Consider the following 26,021-nt stretch of genomic DNA (forward strand, 5'->3'; position numbering starts at 1 on the left):
TGCAATTCTGCCCTTGAACTGATTTTAAATATGTATTTAAAAGGGATGTACAAAAATTTGGCTTTCATTATTCATTAGATTTCTTAGGGGAAAGGTGCAACACCCTAATATCGGAATTTGCACATAAATTAGAGTGTTGCACATTTTCTCTAGGGAATCCGGCACCAAAATTAGCCATTTGCCACAATCCGTGGCAATTTTCAGCATTCGTTTTACGAACAAAAAAAAGAAAGACTAATTTTTGCACATCCCTAGTGTTTAACTCCTTATGTAAGTTAAACAGTTATATTCAAGCAACAGTGCAATTATAAAAAGCTCCAACACATTAAAACATTTCATTTTTGAACGTTTATGTAATTTTAGTTTTGAAATGTCACAATTTTAACATAAACCACAATTCAAAAGGAAAAACAAAATGTATGCTTACTTGATAAATTAATTTTTTTCCAGGCATGGAGAGTCCACAAAACATTTTAATTACTAGTGGGATATTCACTCCTGGCCAGCAGGAGGCGGCAAAGAGCACCCAAGTGTCTCTTCCCTTACCCATAACCCCCAGTCATTTGGCCGAAGGGAAACGGAAATAGAAGATAACACAAGGCTATAGAGGTGCCTGAGGACTAGACATAAAAACTGCCGTCCTAATTTGAAAAAGGGCGGGTCGTGGACTCTCCATGCCCGGAAATAAATAAATTTATCAGGTAAGCATAAATTTTGTTTTCTTTCCTATGGCATGGAGAGTCCACAAAACATTCTAATTACTATTGGGAACCAATACTCAAGCTAGAGGACACAGACTAAATAGGGAGGGAGAATCAAGACAGGCAGACCTAAACTGAAGGCCCCACCGCTTGAAGAACCTTTCTCCCAAAAGAAGCCTCAAAGTATCCAATTTGTAAAAAGTATGTATAGAGGACCAAGTGGCCACCTTACAGATTTGCTCCACAGAAGCTTCATTTTTGAAAACCCATGAAGATGAAACGGTTCTAGTGGAATGAGCCGTAGTTCTCTCAGAAGGCTGCTGTCCAGCTGTCTCATAAGCTAAATGGAAAACACTTCTCAACCAGAGAGAAAGAGTGACCCCTACGCTTACCAGAGAAAACAAACAGGGCAGAAGTCTGCCGAAAATCTTTAGTTGCTTGAAGGTAAAATGTATGAGCACGCACAAAATCCAAGTTATGCGAAAGACATTCCTTCTGGGAAGAAGGGTTAGGACAAAAAGAAGGAACAAGAGTTTCCTAATTAATATTGCGATCCGACACTACCTTAGGGAGAACCCCCAGCTTAGTACGAAGAACCACCTTATCAGAATGAAAAATAAGGTAAGGGGAATCACACTGCAGAGCCGAAAGTTCAGAAACTCTGCGAAGAGAAGAAATAGTAAGAAGAAACAAAACCTTCCAAGATAGTAATTTAATACTAACAGAATTAATCGGCTCAAATGGAGCCTGCTGCAAAACTCTAAGAACAAGGTTATAGGGACACTAAACCCAAATGTTTCCTTTCATGATTCAGATAGAACATGAAATTTTAAGCAACTTTCTAATTTACTCCTATTATCAATTTTTCTTTGTTCTCTTGCTGTCTTTTTTTTTAAAAGCAGGAATGTACCGGTAAATCTTAGCAGCCAGCCCATTTTAGGTTCAGCACCATGGATAGCGCTTGCTTATTGGAGGCTTACATTTACCCACCAATAAGCAAGCATAACCCAGGTACTCAACCAAAAATGGGCTGACTCCAATGCATCACTTTCCTACTTTTCAACTAAAGATAGCAGGAGAACTAAGAAAAATTGAAAATAGGAGTATATTAGAAAGTTGCTTAAAATTGCATGCTCTATCTGAATCGTGAAATAAAAATTTTGGGTTTAGTGTCCCTTTAAGACTCCAAGGAGGAGCAACAGATTTAAACACAGGCCTGATTCTGACCAAGGCCTGAACAAAAGACGGAACATCTGGCAGAACTGCCAGACTTTTATGCAGAAGAATAGACATAGCAGAAACCTGACCCTTCAAAGTACTAACTGACAAACCCATTTCCAGGCCCTCCTGAAGGAAAGCCAAAATTTGAGGAACCCTTACTTTGTTCTAAGAAAAAACTTGAATCACACTAAGGTATTTTACCTTATACCCTATGGTAAATTCTGTGAGTAACCGGTTTACGAGCCTGAAGTATAGTATCTATGACTTTCTCAGAGAAGCCACGTCTAGCCAAACTTAGACATCCAATCTCCAAGCAGTCGGCTTCAGATAAACCAGATTTGGATGAAGAAAAGGACCCTGAAGTAAAAGGTTCTTCCTGAAAGGTAACCTCCACGGCGGAAGAGATGACAGTCACCAGATCTGCGAACCAGATCCTGCGAGGCCATGCAGGAGCTATTAGAATCACAGAAGCTCTCTCCGTTTGATGCAAGCAATTACTCATGGAAGCAACGCAAAAGGAGGAAACAGGTATGCTAGATTGAAGCTCCAAGGAACCGCTAGAGTATTTACCAGAGCGGCTTGAGGATCTATTGACCTTGAACCGTACTTTGGAAGCTTGGCATTTTGACGAGATGGATTCAGATCCAACTCCGGAACCCCCCACCTGAGAGTTATCATTGTGAAAACCTCTGGGTGGAGAGCCCACTCTCCGGGATGAAAAGTCTGCCTGCTTAGAAAATCCGCCTCTCAGTTGTCCACCCCTGGTATGTGGATGGCAGAGAAGTGGCAATCGTGAGACTCCGCCCACTGGAGAATGCGAGATACCTCCTTCATTGCCACGGACCTCCGAGTTCCTCCCTGGTGATTGATGTAGGCCACCGAGGTGATGTTGTCCGACTGAAATAGTTGAGGCCAAGCTATTAAAGCATAGAAAATTGCTCTCAACTCCAATATGTTTATTGGAAGAGACGACTCCTCTGGAGTCCACAGACCTTGTGTCTTTAAGAAACCCCAAACTTCTCTCCAGCCTAACAGGCTGGCGTCCGTGGTCACAATCACCCAGGAAGGCCTCAGGAAGCATGTGCCCCAAGACAGATGGTCCTGTAAATCCCACCATGAGAGTGAGACTCTTGTTGGGGAATCCAAATGTATCTTCTGCAAGGGATCTGAGTGGTCCCCGTTCCATTGACTGAGCATGCATAGCTGCAGAGGTCTCAGATGGAACCGAGCAAAAGGAATAATGTCCATGGAGGCAACCATTAGTCCAATCACCTCCATGCATTGAGCCACAGATGGACAAATAGCAGAATGGAGAGACAGGCAAGAAACATGAAGCTTGGATTTTCTGATGTCCGCCAGAAAAATCTTCATGGACAGGAAATCTATGATTCTTCCCAAGAAACAAACCCTTGTATCTGGAACGAGAGACCTCTTTCCCAGATTCACTTTCCACCCTTGGGAACGTAGAATAGACAACATCTCGGTATGAGAATTTGCTAGATGAAAAGATGGCACTTGAACTAGAATGTCGTCTAGATAAGGCGCCACAGCAATACCCTTGGACCTCACCACTGCCACAAGAGCCCACAGAACCTTTGTAAAAATTCTGGGAGCTGTAGCAAGGCCAAAAGGAAGGTCAACAAACTGGAAATGTTTGTCCTGGAAGGCAAGCCTTAGATACTGGTAATGATCCCTGTGAATAGGAGCATGAAGATATGCGTCCTTCAGATCTATGGTCATCGTGAACTGACCCTTTTGGACCAAAGGAAGAATAGAACGTATGGTCTCCATCTTGAAGGACGGAACCCTGAGGAATTGATTGAGACACTTTAGGTCCAGAATGGGACAAAAAGTGTTCTTCTTGGGAACTACAACTAGATTTGAATAGAATCCTAAACCCTGTTCCTCTAGAGGAACTGGAACAATAACTCCCAGGGATGAAAGGTCCTTTACTCAGTTTAAGAAGGCCTCTCTCTTTATCTGATTCACGGATAACCTTGACATGTGGAACCTGCCCCTGGGAGGAAAAGATTTGAATCCTATTCTGTAAATGTGGGATACTATAGCCATGGCCCAAAGATCTGGAACATCGCGTATCCAAGCCTGCTGAAAAAAAGAAAGCCTGCCCCCCACTTGATCCACTACAGGATCGGGTCTGCCCCTTCATGTTGATTTAGAATCAACAGAAGGCTTCTTAGCTTGCTTCCCCCTATTCCAAGGCTGACTGGACCTCCAAGAAGACTTGGATTGATTCGACTTGTAAGAGGAAGACTTCTGTCCCTTAAAGTTATGAAAGGAACGAACATTAATATTCTGGTGACCCTTAGGTCTATTCTTTTATTTATTTTTTATTAGTTTTTCAGACAGAAGTTGACAAAATGGTATATGGCATTTCAGATAATAAATGAACATCACAAAAGGCACAATGAGATAACAGTTGTAACTGCCTACATAGGCAACATGTCCATTTTAACTCTAGAAGTATACCCTATGGTCGGCAGTCCTTTAAAGAGACAGTCTAGGCCAAAATAAACTTTCATGATTCAGATAGAGCATGTAATTTTAAACAATTTTCCAATTTACTTTTATCACCAATTTTGCTTTGTTCTCTTGGTATTCTTAGTTGAAAGCTTAACCTAGGAGGTTCATATGCTAATTTCTTAGACCTTGAAGCCCACCTCTTTCAGATTGCATTTTAACAGTTTTTCACCACTAGAGGGTGTTAGTTCACGTATTTCATATAGATAACACTGTGCTCGTGCACGAGAAGTTATCTGGGAGCAGGCACTGATTGGCTAGACTGCAAGTCTGTCAAAAGAACTGAAAAAAGGGGCAGTTTGCAGAGGCTTAGATACAAGATAATCACAGAGGTTAAAAGTATATTATTATAAATGTGTTAGTTATGCAAAACTGGGAAATGGGTAATAAAGGGATTATCTGTCTTTTAAAACAATAAAAATTCTGGTGTAGACTGTCCCTTTAAGTCATTTCCTTTTGTGGTGGGCCCTTGTGGACCCCGTGATATGAAATATATAAAAAAAGTTATCTGAAGGGGAAAATTTGCCACATTATGTGCTGGAAACTGGAAAGCATATTTTAACAATCATAATAATAACAGTAAGAAATATGTAGAATATAACATGGTAAATAGTATTCAAAATATAGATATAGAGAGCCACCTTTTTCCCTCATGTTTGCTAGTTATAGAATAAATATTGGTTGGGAAACAGATATGTGCTCTTACCAACAGCAGTAATTTGCTTGTGTGTTATTTCCTGCGAGATGGCCAGCTGTCTTAGCGAGGTAAGGTCATTCTGATGTCTCAACTATAGGGGTCTATCTATTGACTTTAATAAAGTTTCCCAGTAAAATCTCACATCCAGGAAGATATCTATTTGGTTTCTCTTATAGTACCCATACTGCTCTAGAGGGATGGTATCTGTAATTTTTGAGATTCACTGCTGGCTGGTGGGTATTAAGGCTGATTTCCAATGTTGTGCAATAAGGGATTTGGCACTATTTAGGCATATTCTTATCAAGAAGGTACGGATCTTACAGTTACATTTGGGGTTTTGGTTTAACAAGGCCACTTTTGGGGATAATGTGAATCCTGCACCACCTATTATTTGTAATGTCTGCTCTACTATTTTCCAGAAGGGAGAAATTTTAGGGCAATGCCACCATATATGTGCCATGGTTGCTGGTTCGCCACAGCCCCTCCAGCATGTTACTGTTGATGAGGGGTATATTCTATGCAGTCTATGTGGGGTGAGGTACCAGCGCATGAGAATCTTGAAATTAATTTCAATGATTTGAGTGGAGGTGGAGGATCTACATGTGTTGTTAAAAAAAAAAAAAATCCGACCTAGGTCTTGTTGCCAGTGCATGGTGTAAGGTGGGAGAGTGGGCTGTTTCGTAATTTTGAGTGTTCTTTTAGTGAGCGAGAGGGTACCTTTAAATGGTGTTGCCGTCAAGCATAGTTGCTCAAACAGAGTGGGGGGGGTTTAGTTAAGTCTTCCCTGTGATGGTTGTTGTGAATATAATGGTAGAGTTGAGTGTGTTTTAACCAGGATGTGAATGCTCCCTGCAGAATGGTTGTCATGTCTTGTCTCGATTTGAGTGTATGTTTATCTAGCAGTGAGATTATGGGTCTGATAGTTTCCAGGTTACTCTAGTGTTCCTCAAAGGCTCATAATCACATGAGAGTTCCATGTTTCGGGATATTGGATTGAGTGGGGATTGCGGAGAGGAAAGTTTAGGGCGTTTCTGGATTAAATGGTCCCATGTATCAAAAATATGTCTAAACAAGTGTATGTATGGCAGTATGTATCCAGCATATTTAGCCGGGCTAAGGGGTTCTTAATTTGTGAAACAAGTGACACCCAAACTTTTGCTTCTTTTTTTCCCATGCCAATCCAGTATATGTTGTAATGCCACTGAGTGGTAATAGGTTTCTAGTTTCTGGACTCCAAGCCCCCCTTCCTTCGATATATGGTGGCTGCGTTTACGCATGGTTTTATCCTCCCCCAAATAAATGAACTAATGTACTTTTGGAGTTGTGGAAGGTATGGTGTTGGTAGTGTGATAGGGACCGTCTGGAGAATGTATAGTATTTTCGGTATAGACATTTTTATGGCCTGAATTCCCACCAGTATAATGGCTTGTCTTGCCAGTTTTGGAGAGTATGCTGTATGGAGGCCTGCAAGATTTTATAGTTTGCCTCGTAAAAGTGTGCTATTTTAGGGGTCAGCTGGACTCCCAAATATTTCAGTTGAGAGCGCCGCAGTTTAAATGGGCATATGGTTTTGAGGGAATAGAATTCTTTCTGGGTCAAGGAAACATTTATCAAGCCTCTACGGCTGCAAGTTCTCACAAGAACTTGCTCGCCGTGATTTATCAAGCAGCGGTCACCAGACCGCTGCTTCCCTAAGATCTTCGCCACCTCTATTGTGGCGAAATTCAATCTCCTCGGTCGAGTCCGACCGAGGAGATTGACAGCTCCTGCCCGTGCGTGATTGGCTGTGTGCCGGCAGGGGGCGGGATTGCACGCGAGCGCAAAATTGCGCTCGTGTGCAATGGTGAATGCCTGCGGGTAATTTTGCCCCACCACAGGTGAGCTGGGGCGTACAGGGGCGTGCATACGTGCCCCTGTACGCCTCAGCGTTAATAAATCTAGCCCTTATGATCTCTGACTTTTGTTTATTAATGGAGAAATTGGATAGTGTTCCAAAAGTATCGAATTCCTCCATGAGTGCTGGGAGTGAGCGCTGGCGAGATGGTAACGTTAGTAGAACACCGTCCGCAAACATTGATACTTTATAATGATTTTGACCTACACTTACTCCTGATATATTTGGATTAGAGCGAATTCGGGATGCCAGGACCTCTATCACCAGTACGAATAGGATTGGGGAGAGTGGGCACCCCTGCCTCGTTCCGTTAGTGATTGGGAAGCTTTGGGACAGCACTCCATTAACCTTTACTTTAGCCGATGGGGATGAGTACAACTGAAAAATTCTGTTTATCATGGTTTATCATAGTTAGGAGAACCGAATTAATTATTTTTGCCACCACTTTGGCGTATATTTTAATGTCACTGATTAGTAGTGAGATCGGGCGATAACTACTGGTATCTGTGGTGGGTTTGTCTTTTTTTGTGAACGACTGTAATATGTGCCTCTAGTAATAGTGGGGAAAAGTGGTGTCCGTCATCTAAGGAATAAAGTAGACCTGTTAGGTATGGTACTAGAGTTTGTTGGAAGTTTTTATAATACAAGTTCGTCAGTCCGTCTGGGCCTAGGCTTTTTTGAGTAGGGAGGCTCTTAAAGTGAAAGTAAATCCTAGCGTTTTACAAACGCTAGGATTTACTATTGAAACAAATAAAGGGCACTTTCATTCATGAAGTATAAGATACTTCATGTAGAAAGCTCCTTTATTTGATTCAATCCATCGCCGCTCTTAGCTCCTACAGCAGAGCATGGCTAAAAAATGTTTTGGCTAAGAGGTGACATTTTCACTTCTTAGCCAATAGCAGTGTGGTAAATCTGGCTCTCATGGATGCCAAGCCGGATTTACAGCATGGCTATAGGCTAAGAGGTGAAAATTTCACCTCTTAGCCTAAATTTTTTTTAGCCTTGGGCTGCTGTAGCAGCTAAAAACGGCGATCGATTGAATCAAATAAAGGAGCTTTCTACATGAAGTATCTTATACTTCATGAATGAAAGTGCCCTTTATTTGTTTCAATAGTAAATCCTAGCGTTTGTAAAACGATAGGATTTACTTTCACTTTAATGGCTGCTATTACCTCTTGCTCCGTGATAGGCTAGTCCATGGATTTGGCTAGCGATTCAGGTATTATGAGGAGATGGACTTTCCCAATATTCTCATCTATTAGTGCTTGTGTATGATTATTTTCCCCTGTTGGGATGTTGTATAGGGATTGATAGTATTTACTAAATGTGTTTGCTATTTCTTTACTTTCAAAGATTTATTTATTAGCTGTGTCTAGCATTTTATGCATGTAATTTGCATATGTTTTTTCCTTAATGCTCTAGTTAATAATGGGCCTGCCCTTTTTCCTTTTGTAAAATATCATTTTTTTAGGTAATATGCTTTCTTGTGTGCTTCCTTAAGTAATAGGTTATTTAAATTTTTCCTCGCCTTGGTGAGGTTGTTGGAGTTATCAGGCGAAGCAGGGTTGTCCATGTGTGCATTTTCAGCCTCCATAAGTTGGTGTAGTAGTTGCTTTCTGTTTGATAAATTCTCCTCTTAGAACGGCTTTGTGTGCTTCCCATAGGGGAAGATTGGGGAGATTGATTATGATGAAAATATTCAGATAGTGTTTTGGATATCTTATCAAAAATTTGAGGTTGGAGTATAAGGGTATTATCCAGCCTCCAGCAAAAATCTCTTATTGGTCTGTCAGGCCACTCCAAGGTTAATGTGACCGCGGAGTGATCCGACCAGGGGGTTGGCGTAATATCAGTGTCTCTATTCAAAGCTAAGCCTAACTGGTCTATACAGATATAGTCCAATCTCGAGTGTGTGTTGTTGGGGTTTGAGAAAAAAAAAGAGTATGTTTTCCAAGTCAAGTGTTGGATTCTCCAAACATCCAGTATGGAGTTGGATCTAAGACAGTGTGTTATTGGTTTTTTTCGTGCTGTGAAATTGAGAACTTTTGGTAAGGGAGCAATCGAGTTTGGGATTGAGTGCGACATTAAAGTGTCCTACTAGTATTGTGTTCCCCTTAGCTACCTCTAGTAGTTTTCCTGTGATTTTTTTAAAAAAACCTTGCTTGCCCAGTGTTTGGTGAATACACATTTGCCAGTGTGATTGGCTTGTTGTAGAGTTCTCCCACTAGTATTAGATACCTCCCCTCCGGGTCAGAGTATGTGTTGATATTCTGTAGTTGTATAGATTTATGAAGCAGGATTCCCACCCCATTCCTCTTTTTGTGCGTATGGGAGCTAAAGTAACTCGTTGGATATTTGGACTTGAATTTGGGTTCTGCATTATGTTCAAAGTGGGTTTCCTGGATAAAAACGATTTCACATTTGTGTTTATAGAACCAATTCAGTGCCACTGACATTTTCGTCTGGAAATGTACCCCCTTAACATTCTGTGCTAATAATTTAAGATTTCTTGTACCCATCAGTGTATTAGCCAAGAGCTATATTGTCGTCTGAGAGCTTCGTTATTGTGCAATGTATTGTGTAATGACCTATGCGGAGGGTCCCTGTTTCTCTTATCTAGCATTTGGAGTTTTTGGTAGATCTTACAAGCTTTTAAACTACTGTTTCAACATTAATAACCAAAACTTCTATGAACAGTAAAACATAAAAAACAAACTTAAAAATTGTATATGTCCATATACAATGTATGTAAATGTAGGGGATACTTCCATGCTTACTAAAGAACATGGGAGTATCAGCTATTTCCTAAGTAACTTATGTACAGTGCATTTTAGAATGACAACAGTTAAGGCTTACTTAACTATCCATTGCAGTCTGGTGAGCAAGTGTACTCGCTCTTCACGGCATATCTGTTGCAAGCCCGCTCAAAGTCAGAGTTCTAGGTAAGTTGTATTTGAAAAAGTGGAACTCATCTGTCAGGAGAGAATGTTGATACAAAAAGAAGAGAGAAAATAAAAATGACCATTTCTTGTGCATCCTCTCTGTCTCATATTGAATTGGTATCTGAGTCTTTGGAACTGGAGGTTGGTTACGGCCTTTTCCTATTTATCTTGTTCTATGGATTTCTTTGAGGCTTGGGGTCTTTTGTAGAAGTCGTTATCCTTGAAGATGTCGCTCTGTCCAGGGGTGGTAAGAAGGGTTGAGGTATGTTGAGTTGCTTGCAGAAATCCTCTAGAGATCTTCCGGGGTTCTATAGGTGACAACCAGTGAACCCTGTGTTACTTTGATACAGAAGGAGAAACCCCATCTGTATGGTATTTTTAAGTTCTGCAAATGTAGAGTTAGATACCTGGCCTCCCTACGTCTGTTTAATGTGATGGTGCTCAAATTGGCGTAAATCTGTATGCTGTCCTCTTCATATGTGATCTGGCGCATCTTTCTGGAGGTTTCCATTATTTTCTCCTTATCCGTATAGGATTGGAATTTGAATATGTCTCTGGAAGGTTTACCTTCTGGTGGTTTCGGCTGCAAGGCCCTGTGTGCCCTTTCAATGTGCATATTTGGTGGTTCTGCAGTTGGTAGCAGAAACTGGAACAGATTCTGTAGGTATTGTGGTATTTGAGCTGTTGTAATTTTCTCAGACACACCTCGTATCCTGATATTGTTGCAGTGTCCCCGGTTATCTAAATACGCTAGCTGAAGCTGCATTTGCGGGATCACCGAAACCTGTGTATCTAGGGTTCTATTGCGTGAGTCAGTGTCATGAATCTGGTCTAAGTCATCTTCGAGGATTGCCACCCTTTCTCCTAGTTCAGAGAGGTCCCTTTTGACTTCCTTGAGGCCATCTTTAATCATTTTCCCTACTTGGGTGATAAGGCAGGCAAAATCTGCCTTAGTAGGGAGATTGTCAATATCTGCTCTTGTGAGAGGTTCCCTTGCTGATAGGCCTGGGTCAGAGGTTTCTGTGTCTGACTGCATGGTAGTATCCGGTGTTTCAAGGACTTTGAAAAAATTATTAAGTTATTGTTGCTTGACTCTTTGCAGGATTATCTTGTTTAGGCAGCCTTCTGGAGGCCATTGCGGTGTTTATATGGGTAGGATTGTGCTTACACGCTTTAAAGCTTGCACTTGTATATCAGGTCCTCTTGAAGGCCCTTATGTGCCGTGTTGAATTCACTACCTGCGTCTTTGTAGCTACGTTTGTATGTAAACTATTGGTTAGAATTTGCAAATGTATGCAGCGCTATTCTGTGTTTTTAATTTCCGTTCAGGGCAGTTCTACTCATATGTGGGCCATGCAATGGTTAAATTCAATTTGCACAGTTATCTGTAATCGTAGCCTTAGTTATCTCATCGCATCTGTCTGTAGAGTGTTTAAAGTTATAGTTGCAGCTGGGCCGGCATTTACTAAGGTTTACACCAAGAGTGCTTATTTGTATTGAGGTGTTTGTGAGCGCTATAATAGCAGTCATGGGTCATTGCAATGATTAAATGATGCGTGTTACCTCTCCTAGTTACTTATTCAGTCTCTTAGGAGCGTTATGGAGTCAATTGTGATGTGCGTCACTGTGCCTGACCCAGCCCGTCGTCTCTGTTGTTCATCTTGCCGCTTGTATCTCTGCCATCTGTTGACCTGGGAGTACCGGAGTCACATCTATTTGATCCTTGAGGTATCCGAAATTGTATTCTCTGGTATGCAGTCTCCTTGCACTGGATGTGTCACTGTTATTTTAGCAGGAAGTGCTCGTAGTTACGGAGCTTCAATTTTTTGCAGCCATACTGGGTAATAGCTGGCTCTGCCCCCTAGGTCTATTCTTTTTATCCTGAGATAGGAAATGACCCTTTCCACCTGTAATGTCAGAAATAATTTCTGCCAGACCTGGTCCAAACAAGGTTTTACCCTTATAAGGCAGAGATAAAAGCTTGGACTTGGATGTAACATCAGCAGACCAAGATTTTAAACAGAGAGCTCTGCGAGCTAAAACAGTAAAACCAGAAATCTTAGCACCCAACCTAAGAACTTGCATGTTGGCATCACAAATAAAGGTATTGGCTAGATTGAGAGTCTTGATCCTGTCTTGGATCTCCTCTATAGTAGTTTCTTCTAGGATCAGATTAGATAAATCATATTACCAATAAGATGCTGCCCCCGCAACTGTAGCAATACCAGTAACAGATTGCCACTGCAATCCCTGATAAATGTACATCCTCTTCAAAAAAGACTCAAGCTACTTATCCATGGGATCCTTGAAAAAACAACTATCTTCAATAGGATCAGTAGTTCTCTTAGCCAGAGAAGAGATAGCTCCCTCTACCTTGGGCACTGTGCGCCACGTGTCATGAATAGAGTCAGCAACAAGAAACATCTTTTTAAAAACAGGGGACGGGTAAAAAGGAATTCCTGGTTTATCCCAATCATGAGATATAATATCTGCCATACGGTCTGGAACTGGAAATACTTCCAGAGATGAGGGTACATCATATACCCTATTAAGATTACTAGACCTCTTTGGATTCTCCTCAACAGATTCGGATTCTTCCAAAGTAGCAAGAACCTCCTTCAAAAGAACTCAACTCAAAGAACTTAAATCTGAAATTAATCTCCTGAATCTACAGAATTTGTCACTACAGTATCAGAATCTGACAATTCCCCCTCAGAAGCCACTAAAGAATCATCCTCATCAGATAATTGAGACAAACTGACTAATGCAGATTTCCTCTTACGTTTACCAGAAACCTTTGGAAATGCTGATAAAGCTGTAGAAACAGCAGAAGTAATCTGCGCAGCGAAACCCCCAGGTAAAAAAACACCCCCAGGAGGTTGAGAGCAATCGCAGGGCACTGCATGTGAAGCTTGAGGGGAAAGCTGAGGCGCAGCTAGGATAACACTATCCTGAGAGACAGGAGGCTCAGGGAGCAACATCTTATCTTTAAACTTTAAAGTTTATTTAAACATGAAGGGCAAAACTGTACAGCCTCCAAACACAACAAGCATTTCAAATTCAGTATAGATGTCCATAATTGGGTATTGGTTCACAATTAACAAAAAAAAATTAAATGACAAAGATTATTTATATAAAGCAATAAAACATAAATAAGCACTTAAAACCCTCAGTTCTGCTGAGGTCTTACCCCTCCAGAAGTTGCTATCCCACTAGCATAGAAAACCGGACACACCCGGAACAGCCCAACTCCACTTGCCACTGTAGATAGAAGAAAATGCAGCCTCAACACGCGCCGCGGCAAACTCCGATCTGAACAGAGAAGCCGAAAACAAGAAGTGCCGAGGAGTGGTCACGTGACCGCAATAATAATTAATAAAAAATTAAATTGCAACAAACAAAAACGGCGAAGAAACCAACAGCAGCACAACAAAAGTGATTGAGCCAATAAGCTGAGCTGAAAAGTGATTGCAACAAGTAAGAAGTAAAACAAACACCTGTAAAACATTTCATACACTCTCCCATCTCTGAGCCCCTAATAAAAAAACTATGCCTCTTTTCACATAAAAGCAGTGCCCCTAAAACAGATTCAAATACTTTCCACAAGGATTAAACCCCTATAGTGCCGGTACCTTCAAACCTAGAAGGGAAAGCACTTACCTGTGGCTCCTGCTCTGTCAGACAGGAGCTGTTTTTTGAAGTGTGGCACCTTTACCATATCTACCAGGCACCTATAGAAAAAACAAAATTTATGCTTACCTGATAAATTTATTTATCTTGTGGTGTATCCAGTCCACGGATTCATCCATTACTTGTGGGATATTCTCCTTCCCAACAGGAAGCTGCAACAGGATCACCCACAGCAGAGCTGTCTATATAGCTCCTCCCCTAACTGCCACCTCCAGTCATTCGACCGAAGACAAGCAAGAGAAAGGAGAAACTATAGGGTGCAGTGGTGACTGTAGTTTAAAAATAAAAAACACCTGCCTTAAAATGACAGGGCGGGCCGTGGGCTGGATACACCACAAGAGATATAAATTTATCAGGTAAGCATAAATTTTGTTTTCTCTTGTAAGGTGTATCCAGTCCACGGATTCATCCATTACTTGTGGGATACCAATACCAAAGCTATAGGACACGGATGAAGGAAGGGACAAGGCAGGCACTTAAACGGAAGGCAGCACTGCCTGTAAGACCTTTCTCCCAAAAAATAGCCTCTGAAGAAGCAAAAGTATCAAATTTGTAGAATTTAGAAAAAGTATGAAGCGAGGACCAAGTTGCCGCCTTACAAATCTGTTCAACAGAAGCCTCATTTTTAAAAGCCCTTGTGGAAGCCACCGATCTAGTGGAATGAGCTGTAATTCTTTCAGGAGGCTGCTGGCCAGCAGTCTCATAAGATAAGCGGATTATACTTCTTAACCAAAAGGAAATAGAAGTTGCTGAAGCCTTTTGGCCTTTCCTCTGTCCAGAGTAGACAACAAACAATGCAGATGTTTGACGAAAATCTTTAGTAGCTTGTAAATAAAACTTTAAAGCACGAAGCACGTCAATATTGTGTAATAGACGTTCCTTCTTTGAAGAAGGATTAGGACAGTGACGGAACAACAATCTCCTGATTGATATTCTTATTAGATACCACCTTAGGAAGAAACCCAGGTTTGGTACGCAAACTACCTTATCTGAATGTAAGATCAGATAAGGGGAATCACACTGCAAGGCAGATAACTCTGAAACTCTTCAAGCCGAAGAGATAGCTACCAAAAACAGAACTTTCCAAGATAAAAGCTTAATAACTATGGAATGCAGAGGTTCAAACGGAACCCCTTGAAGAACTAAATTTAAACTCCATGGCGGAGCAACAGGTTTAAACACAGGCTTGATTCTAACTAAAGCCTGACAAAACGCCTGAACGTCTGGAACATCCGCCAGACGCTTGTGCAAAAGGACAGAGCAGAAATCTGTCCCATTAAGGAACTAGCTGACAATCCCTTCTCCAATCCTTCTTGGAGAAAAGATAATATCCTGGGAATCTTGACTTTCCTCCATGAGTAACCCTTGGATTCACACCACTGAAGATATTTACACCATATCTTATGATAGATTTTCCTGGTGAATTAAGGTATCAATATCCAATTCGGAGAAACCACGTTTTGATAAAATTAGGCGTTCAATCTCCAAGCAGTCAGATGCAGAGAAATTAGATTTGGATGGTTGAAAGGACCTTGAAGTAGAAGGTCCTGCCTCAGCGGTAGAGTCCATGGTGGAAGGGATGACATGTCCACCAGATCTGCATACCAAGTCCTGCGTGGCCACGCAGGTGCTATCAAAATCACCGAAGCTCTCTCCTGCTTGATCTTGGCAATCAGACGAGGGAGCAGAGGAAACAGTGGAAACACATAAGCCAGGTTGAAAGACCAAGGCGCTGCTAGAGTATCTATCAGCGCTGCCTTGGGATCCCTGGACCTGGATCCGTAACAAGGAAGCTTGGCGTTCTGACGAGACGCCATGAGATCCAGTTCTGGTTTGCCCCAAAGTTGAATTAACTGTGCAAACACCTCCGGATGGAGTTCCCACTCCCCCGGATGAAAAGTCTGTCGACTTAGAAAATCCGCCTCTCAGTTCTCTACTCCTGGGATATGGATAGCTGATAGATGGCAAGAGTGAACCTCTGCCCATAGAATTATTTTTGAAACCTCCAACATTGCTAGGGAACTCCTTGTTCCCCCTTGATGGTTGATGTAGGCTACAGTCGTGATGTTGTCCGACTGAAATCTGATGAACCTGACCGCAGCTAGCTGAGGCCAAGCCTGAAGAGCATTGAATATCACTCTTAGTTCCAGAATGTTTATCGGAAGTAGTGTCTCCTCCTGAGTCCACAAGCCCTGAGCCTTCAGGGAGTTCCAGACTGCATCCCAGCCCAGAAGGCTGGCATCTGTCGTTACTATTGTCCAATCTGGCCTGCGGAAGGTCATACCCTTGGACAGATGGACCCGAGATAACCACCAGAGAAGAGAATCCCTGGTCTCTTGATCCAGATTTAGAAGAGGGGACAAATCTGTGTAATCCCCATTCCACTGACTGAGCATGCAGAGTTGCAGGGGTCTGAGATGTAGGCAGGCAAACGGCACTATGTCCATTGCCGCTACCATTAAGCCGATTACTTCCATACACTGAGCCACTGAAGGGCGAGAAGTAGAATAAAGAACACGTCAGGAATTTAGAAGTTTCGACAACCTGGCCTCTGTCAGGTAAATCTTCATTTCTACAGAATCTATCAGAGTTCCTAGGAAGGAAACTCTTGTGAGAGGGGATAGAGAACTTTTTTTCTTCGTTCACTTTCCACCCATGCAACATCAGAAATGCCAGAACAATGTCTGTATGGGACCTGGCGATTTGAAAATTCGACGCCTGTATTAGAATGTCGTCTAGGTAAGGGGTTACTGCTATACCCCGCGGCCTTAGGACCACTAGGAGTGACCCCAGAACGTTCGTAAAGAATCTTGGTGCCGTAGCTAACCCAAAGGGAAGAGCCACAAACTGGTAATGCCCGTCTAGGAAGGCGAACCTGAGAAACCGATGATGATCTCTGTGTATCGGAATGTGCAGATAAGCATCCTTTAAGTCCACGGTAGTCATATATTGACCCTCCTGGATCATAGGTAGGATGGTTTTGAATAGTCTCCATCTTGAAGGATGGGACCCTGAGAAATTTGTTTAGGATCTTGAGATCTAAGATTGGTCTGAAGGTTCCCTCTTTCTTAGGAACCACAAACAGATTTGAATAGAAGCCTTGCCCCTGTTCCTCCTTTGGAACTGGGTGGATCACTCCCATAACTAGGAGGTCTTGAACACAATGTAAGAATGCCTCTCTCTTTATCTGGTTTGCAGATAATTGTGAGAGATGAAATCTTCCTTTTGGGGAAGAAGCTTTGAAGTCCAGAAGATATCCCTGGGACACAATTTCCAACGCCCAGGGATCCTGGACATCTCTTGCCCAAGCCTGGGCGAAGAGAGAAAGTCTGCCCCCTACTAGATCCGTTACCGGATCAGGGGCTGATCTTTCATGCTGTCTTAGAGGCAGCAGCAGGTTTTTTGGCCTGTTTTCCTTTGGTCCAAGCCTGGTTAGGTCTCCAGACCGGCTTGGACTGGGCAAAATTTCCCTCTTGTTTTGTATTAGAGGAAGTTGAAGCTGCGCCACTCTTGAAGTTTTGAAAGGCACGGAAATTAGGCCGTTTGGTCCTTAATTTGTTGGACCTATCCTGTGGAAGGGCGTGACCTTTTCCTCCAGTAATATCAGAAATAATCTCCTTCAGCCCAGGCCAGAATAAGGTCTGCCCCTTGAAGGGAATGTTGAGAAGCTTAGACTTTGAAGTAACGTCAGCTGACCAGGATTTAAGCCATAGCGCCCTACGCGCCTGAATAGCAAAACTTAGCCGTTAGTTTGGTTAAATGAACAACGGCGTCAGAAACAAATGAATTGGCTAGCTTAAGAGCTTTAAGCTTGTCAAGGATATCATCCAATGGGGTTTCTACCTGTAGAGCCTCTTCTAAAGACTCAAACCAGAAGGCCGCAGCAGCAGTGACAGGGGCAATGCATGCAAGGGGCTGGAGAATAAAACCTTGTTGAATAAAAATTTTCTTAAGGTAACCCTCTAATTTTTTTGTCCATTGGATCTAGAAAAGCACAACTGTCCTCGACAGGGATAGTTGTACGCTTCGCTAGAGTAGAGACTGCTCCCTCCACCTTAGGGACCGCTTGCCACAAGTCCCGTGTAGCGGCATCTATGGGAAACATCTTTTTAAAAACAGGAGGGGGAGAGAACGGTACACCTGGTCTATCCCATTCCTTAGCAATAATTTCTGAAAACCTCTTAGGTATTGGAAAAACATCAGTATAAACAGGCACTGCGTAGTATTTATCCAATTTACACAATTTCTCTGGAACTACAATGACATCACAGTCATCCAGAGTTGCTAAAACCTCCCTGAGCAACATGCGGAGGTGTTCAAGCTTAAATTTAAATGTAGACATATCAGAATCTGGTTGAAGTGTCTTCCCTGAGTCAGAAAAATCACCCACAGATAGAAGTTCTCCTTCTTCGGCATCTGCACATTGTGAGGGTATATCGGACATAGCTACTAAAGCATCAGAGAGCTCTGTATTTTTTCTAGCCCCAGAGCTGTCTCACTTTCCTTGTAACCCTGGCAGTTTGGACAATACTTCTGTAAGAGTATGATTCATAACTGCCGCCATGTCTTGTAAAGTATACGCAATGGGCGCGCTAGATGTACTTGGCGCCCCTTGAGCGGGAGTTAAAGGCTCTGACACATGGGGAGAGTTAGTCGGCATAACTTCCCCCTTGTCAATTTCCTCTGGTGATAAATCTTTTAAAGCCAGAATATGGTCTTTATAACTTATAGTAAGATCAGTGCATTTGGTACACATTCTAAGAGGGGGTTCCACAATGGCTTCTAAACATAATGAACAAGGAGTTTCCGCTATGTCAGACATGTTTAACAGACTAGTAATGAGATCAGCAAGCTTTGAAAACACTTTAATTAATGTGAAAAAGCAGAATATAAAAAAACAGTACTGTGCCTTTAAGGGAAAAAAAACAAACACAAAAACTGCAAAACAGTGAAAAAAGCAGTTAACTCTATGAAATTTTTACAGTGTATATAATAGACTAAAATAGCATTGCACCCACTTGCAAATGGATGATTAACCCCTCAGGTTCAAAAACGAAGCAAAAAAACGGTAAAAACCGTTATAACAGTCACAAGCAAACTGCCACAGCTCTACTGTGGCTCCTACCTTCCCATAAAACGACTTTTGTAGGCACAAAAACCCTTTACAGAGGTCCAATATGACAGGGGACTCCTTCAGGGTAGCTGGATGTCTCAGAATGTAAAAAACAACTGCGCAATTAGAGCGCGAAAATAGGCCCCTCCCACCATGCACTCAAAGTCAGAGGGCCTTAAAATACTATTCCTAGGAGTAAAATAACAGCCATGTGGAAAACTAGGCCCCAAATAAAGATTTATCACCTCAGTAAAAAACGTTCCTTTATATATATATATATATAACGTTTTACATACTATGCCATAATAGAAGTAATATGAAAATTACCCTTTACTGCAAGCATGATGCCAGTCGTTATTAAATCACTGCAATCAGGCTTACCTTAACTATATCAGGCACTGTCAGCATTTTCTAGTTCTTATCATCCTCTAGAAAAAAATATACTGAACATACCTCAGGGCAGTTAATTCTGCAGGCCGTTCTCCTAGCTGAAGTTTCCCCATACTCTTCAGTTATGTGTGAGAACAGCAGTGGACCTTAGTTACAACCTGCTAAGATCATCATAAACCTCAGGCAAATTCTTCTTCTAATTTCTGCCTGAGGTAAAAAAAACAGTACAATGCCGGCACCGTTTAAAAATAACAAACTTTTGATTGAAGATAAACTACACTAATTCACCACATCTCTCTAGCGACTTCCCTTGTCGAGAGCTGCAAGAGAATGACTGGGGGTGGCAGTTAGGGGAGGAGCTATATAGACAGCTCTGCTGTGGGTGATCCTCTTGCAGCTTCCTGTTGGGAAGGAGAATATCCCACAAGTAATGGATAAATCCGTGGACTGGATACACTTTACAAGAGAAACAAATATGCTTACCTGATAATTTTCTTCTGACAGGAAGAGTCCACAGCTGCATTCATTACTTTTGGGAATTCAGAACCTGATCACCAGGAGGAGGCAAATACACCCCAGCCAAAGGCTTCAAATACCTCCCCCACTTCCCTCATCCCCCAGTCATTCTGACAAGGGAACAAGAAACAGTAGGAGAAATATCAGGGTGATTTATAAAAGGTGCCAGAAGAACAAAAATGTACTGCCGCCGCATAGATAAAGCGCGGGCAGGAGTTGTGGACTCTTCCTGTCAGAAGAAAAGAAAATTGTCAGGTAAGCATAATTTATGTTTTTCTTTTTAAACAGGAAGAGTCCACAGCTGCATTCATTACTTTTGGGAAAACAATACCCTAGCTAGAGGACACTGAAAGCAAACAAAGGGTGGGTACAAAAGAGGCGGCTCCTTCAAAAGGCACCACACAAAAAACTATAACATCAAGGGGAAGAAACGGAGCCTGGGTAACCACTAATCAGCTACACAACCTGCAAAGCCATGCTAGAGACCACTCAGACCCAGAGTCTGCTGAGCAAAAGGCCTCCGCGGAGTCAGCCCTGCGGCGCTCAACTCCCACAATTCCAAAACTGGAAAACCTCTATCAACCCCCGAGAGGGAAAGTAGAGGAACCCAGAATATCTGAAGGACCATCCAAAATGGACTTAAATAAAAAAACTTGTCAAAATCTCTATTTACACCCGAGAGGGAGAATAGAAACCCCATGAGATATCCAAAAGACCAAATCAACTTAGAGAAACCAGAGGTTGCTGCAGGACCACTGTCCAGGAAAACAAACTCCCTAGGAGGACAAGGACCAGAAGATCAGTCCCTTATAGTCAGGGAAAAACGTCACTAAGATGACCAGAAGGTCACCCTCAATCACTGGCACAGCACCATACCAACTATGGTGTTCTAGAAACCCGCAAGTTCCTCCTAACCTAGACAAGACAAGACCCGTCAGGCTAAGTATAGACAAGCAGAGACAGGAAAACCGTCCAAGCAGCTTAAAAAGAGCTCTCCAAGAGGGCGCAGAGCCACCTGTGAGCAAAACTCGCGAGGACCCTTCCACAGGCAACAAAGCCGTCTGAAGCCATCGTGGGACTCATCCCATTGAAATGTGCTGAAAAATCTCGACAACAGCTCCCAACCATAAAATTCCGGAATCCAAGGAGCGATCCATCCCGACAGCAGCCGCCACCAGTAGAGAGATAGGCATCAAGAGTCCCCCCAACAAAGGGGAGAACAGATTCATAAAAGCAAACGGTCCATGCTGCAAAAGCAGACTGATCCCGACCTTCCTTCCAGGATAATGATCCCAGCCCCAATGCTAGTGAAAGACCTTTTGCAAACAAGAGTCTCAGTCCTTCGAAAGAAAAAAGGATGGATCTACTAGGCATCAAAGCCCCAGAGTAGAACTCTGACCGCTACTAAAAAATTTGCATGCTACCCTGAACCATGACAGGAACCACACGCTCGGGTCCAAGGAACCCTACACTGCAGCCTTCCATAAGGAGGAACACTACTCTAGGGAAGAAGTGCTCAGCATTCCGATACCAGAAATCAATTCTGTGATACTGAGAGCGCAGGAGAGGGAAAAACAAGGAACCATGGGCCCTATACAGGTACTGAGGTACCTCCAACCAAGGATAACAGATAAAAAATCCCTTCCCCACCCTAGGTGAGAAGAAGATGATTAATCAACGGAAAACACCCTATTAGAGGCCAACCCTCGGCCAATATCATCAGCCCAGTTGGATAGCAACTGGAGCCTACCAGGAAGCATTTAGATGTCCCAGCAGATAAGTAGGGACCCATCAGAAAACCTCAAACTAAAGCCTCAGGTTGATATTAAAGTCAGAAAAACCCACCCACTCCAAAGGGACATGTGGGACAACCAAACCCTTGGGTTAAGCAGAACCGTCCATACCCTTTCCAGGCAAGAGACATGGTCCTTAGCCAGAGTCCTTGAAAAACGGAACAAATCCGAAGATCTGAAGCCCCGGAGAAATCCTTAAGCTGCCTCCTATGATTAAGAGCTCACCCATACAGAGCCTTCCGCCATCTAAAGTCCTTAGATGTAAAGAACCTAGCATTATCCATAAACCCAAGAGTCTGAAAAGAACACACGACAGGTTTAGGAAAGGGCCACCAGTACCCTTGGATCACAAGGTAATCCATGTAGAGAGGCCTAACGACCTGACCCCACGCTGGAAGGCTAAATGGTCAGTTTCCTGGCCCCAGACAGGCAAAAAGACTGTAACTGACCTCAGCCCTCCTACCCTCAAGCCCGAAGATCTAGATCTGCAATAAGATAGACGGGTAGCACCCGAAAGTCACAGACCATAGTAAGACAAGGGGCAGTTTTTATCTTTGAACAGACAGTCTCCAAAGATCCCTGCAGGATCGATCTCCCGACATCCTTGAATGTAATAACAATGGGAGCCTCGCAGCTCCTAGTAGAACAGCAGGGAGACCCCTGCACTCTACGCACTAGAGCCAACGAAAACATAATTTATGCTTACCTGATAAATTTATTTCTCTTGTGATGTATCGAGTCCACGGATTCATCCTTACTTGTGGGATATTCTCCTTCCCAACAGGAAGTGGCAAAGAGAGCACCCACAGCAGAGCGGTCAATATAGCTCCCCCCTTAGCTCCACCCCCCAGTCATTCGACCGAAGGCTAGGAAGAAAAAGGAGAAACTATAGGGTGCAGTGGTGACTGAAAGTTTTAAAATAAAAATATATATGCCTGTCTTAAAAAACAGGGCGGGCCAAGGACTCAATACATCACAAGAGAAATAAATTTATCAGGTAAGCATAAATTATGTTTTCTCTTGTAAGATGTATCGAGTCCACGGATTCATCCTTACTTGTGGGATACCAATACCAAAGCTTTAGGACACGGATTAAGGGAGGGACAAGACAGGGACCTTAAACGGAAGGCACCACTGCTTGTAGAACCTTTCTCCCAAAAATAGCCTCCGAAGAAGCAAAAGTATTGAATTTGGAAAATTTGGAAAAAGTATGAAGCGAAGACCAAGTCGCCGCCTTACAAATCTGTTCAACAGAAGCCTCATTTTTAAAAGCCCATGTGGAAGCCACAGCTCTAGTAGAATGAGCAGTAATTCTTTCAGGAGGCTGCTGTCCAGCAGTCTCATAGGTCAAACGGATGATGCTTTTCAGCCAAAAGGAAAGAGAGGTAGCCGTAGCCCTTTGACCTCTCCGTTTACCAGAATAAACAACAAACAATGAAGATGTTTGACGGAAATCTTTAGTTGCTTGTAAGTAAAACTTTAAAGCACGAACCACATCAAGATTGTGTAACCAACGTTCCTTCTTTGATGAAGGATTAGGACACAGAGAAGGAACAACAATCTCTAGATTGATATTCTTATTAGAAACAACCTTAGGAAGAAACCCAGGTTTGGTACGCAAAACCACCTTATCTGCATGGAAAACAAGGTAAGGGGAATCACATTGTAAAGCAGATAACTCAGAAACTCTTCGAGCCGAAGAGATAGCTACTAAAAACAAAACTTTCCAAGATAGAAGCTTAATATCTATGGAATGCATAGGTTCAAACGGAACCCCTTGAAGAACTTTAAGAACTAAGTTTAGGCTCCATGGCGGAGCAACAGGTTTAAATACAGGCTTGATTCTGACCAAAGCCTGACTAAATGCTTGAACATCTGGGTCATCTGCCAGACGTTTGTGTAGTAGAATAGCCAAAGCAGATGTGTCCTTTTAGGGAACTAGCAGATAATCCCTTCTCCAAACCCTCTTGGAGAAAAGACAATATTCTAGGAATCCTAATCTTACTCCACGAGTAACCTTTGGATTCACACCAATAAAGATATTTGCGCCAAATCTTATGATAGATCTTCCTGGTGACAGGCTTTCTAGCCTGAATCAGGGTATCAATGACCGACTCAGAGAAACCACGCTTTGATAGAATCAGGGGTTCAATCTCCAAGCAGTCAGACGCAGAGAAATTAGATTTGGATGCATGAACGGACCTTGGATTAGAAGGTCCGGCCTCATTGGCAGAGTCCACGGTGGAACCAAGGACATGTCCACTAGGTCTGCAAACCAAATCCTGCGTGGCCACGCAGGTGCTATCAGAATTACTGAAGCTCTCTCCTGCTTGATTCTGGCAACCAGACGTGGGAGGAGAGGAAACGGTGGAAATACATAGGCAACATTGAAGGACCAAGGCACTGCTAGAGCATCTATCAGTACCGCCTTGGGATCCCGGGACCTGGACCCGTAACGAGGAAGCTTGGCATTCTGACGAGACGCCATCAGATCCAATTCTGGTGTGCCCCATAGCTGAATCAGCTGGGCAAATACCTCCGGATGGAGTTCCCACTCCCCCGGATGAAAAGTCTGACGACTTAGGAAATCCGCCTCCCAATTCTCTACCCCTGGGATGTGGATTGCTGAGAGATGGCAAGAGTGATCCTCTGCCCACTGGATTATTTTGGTTACCTCCTTCATCGCTAGAGGACTCCTTGTTCCTCCTTGATGATTGATATAAGCTACAGTCATGATGTCGTCCGACTGAAATCTGATTAATTTGGCTGCAGCAAGCTGAGGCCACACCTAAAGAGCATTGAATATCGCTCTCAGTTCTAGAATGTTTAATCGGGAGGAGAGCTTCCTCCCGAGACCATAAGCCCTGTGCTTTCAGGGAGTTCCAGACTGCACCCCAACCTAGCAGGCTGGCATCTGTCGTTACAATGAGCCACTCTGGCCTGCGGAAACACATTCCCTGGGACAGGTGGTCCTGAGACAACCACCAGAGAAGAGAGTCTCTGGTCCCCTGGTCCAGATGCAGTTGAGGAGATAAATCTGCATAATCCCCATTCCACTGTTTGAGCATGCATAGTTGCAGTGGTCTGAGGTGTAGGCGGGCAAAAGGAACTATGTCCATTGCCGCTACCATGAGTCCGATTACCTCCATACACTGAGCCACTGATGGCCAAGGAATGGAATGAAGAGCTCGGCAAGTGGTTAAGAGGTTTAATTTTCTGACCTCCGTCAGAAATATTTTCATTTCTACCGAGTCTATCAGAGTCCCTAGGAAGGAAACTTTTGTGAGAGGGAAGAGAGAATTCTTTTTTATGTTCACCTTCCACCCGTGAGCTCTCAGAAAAGCCAACACGATGTCCGTGTGAGACTTGGCTAGCTGGAAAGTCGACGCCTGAATTAAGATGTCGTCTAGATAAGGCGCCACTGCTATGCCCCGTGGTCGCAGAACCGCCAGAAAGGACCCTAGCACTTTTGTGAAAATTCTGGGAGCCGTGGCCAACCCGAAGGGAAGGGCCACAAACTGGTAATGCCTGTTTAGAAAGGCAAATCTGAGAAATTGATTATGATCTCTGTGAATAGGGATGTGTACATACGCATCCTTTAAGTCCACGGTAGTCCAGACTGACTTGGATTGGGCAAAATTCCCCTCTTGCTTTGCAGTAGAGGAAGCTGAAGCGGGACCACTATTAAAGTTCCGAAAGGAACGAAAATTATTCTGTTTGGTCCTCATCTTACTTGATCTATCCTGAGGGAGGGCATGACCTTTCCCTCCAGTGATGTCTGAAATAATCTCTTTCAGTTCAGGCCCGAATAGGGTCTTACCTTTGAAAGGAATGTTCAAAAGTTTAGATTTAGATGACAAATCAGCAGACCAGGACTTAAGCCATAACGCCCTGCGTGCTAAAATGGCAAAACCTGAATTCTTTGCCGCTAATTTAGCCAGTTGAAATGCGGCTTCTGTAATAAAAGAATTAGCCAACTTAAGGGCCTTAATTCTGTCCATAATCTCCTCTAATGGAGTCTCCATTTGAAGAGCCTCCTCTAGAGCCTCAAACCAGAAAGCAGCTGCAGTTGTTACAGGAACAATGCACGCAATAGGTTGGAGAGAAAAACCTTGATGAACAAAAATTTTCTTGAGACCCTCTAATTTTTTATCCATAGGATCTTTGAAAGCACAACTGTCTTCGATAGGTATATTTGTACGCTTAGACAGAGTAGAAATAGCTCCCTCCACCTTATGAACTGTCTGCCATGAGTCCCTTATGGTGTCAGATATGGGAAACATTTTCTTAAAAACAGGAGGGGGAGTGAACGGAATACCTGGTCTATCCCACTCCTTAGCAATAATATTCACAATCCTCTTAGGGACTGGAAAAACATCAGTGTAAACAGGAACCTCTAAGTATCTATCCATTTTACACAATTTCTCTGGGACCACTATAGGGTCACAATCATCTAGAGTTGCTAATACCTCCCTAAGCAATAAGCGGAGGTGTTCAAGCTTAAATTTAAAGGCCGTCATATC

The 26,021-nt window shown here is 42.9% G+C and overlaps 1 protein-coding gene across 1 annotated transcript in view; it reads right to left on the minus strand.

Moving 5' to 3' along the window:
- The window catches only part of LOC128653488 (protein AATF), a 451,438-nt gene that overhangs the window by 178,358 nt on the left and 247,059 nt on the right, over window positions 1–26,021 (minus strand). The window lies entirely within an intron of this gene.

This window comes from Bombina bombina, chromosome 3, assembly GCF_027579735.1.
Source record: "Bombina bombina isolate aBomBom1 chromosome 3, aBomBom1.pri, whole genome shotgun sequence".
NCBI classification, from domain to species: domain Eukaryota; kingdom Metazoa; phylum Chordata; class Amphibia; order Anura; family Bombinatoridae; genus Bombina; species Bombina bombina.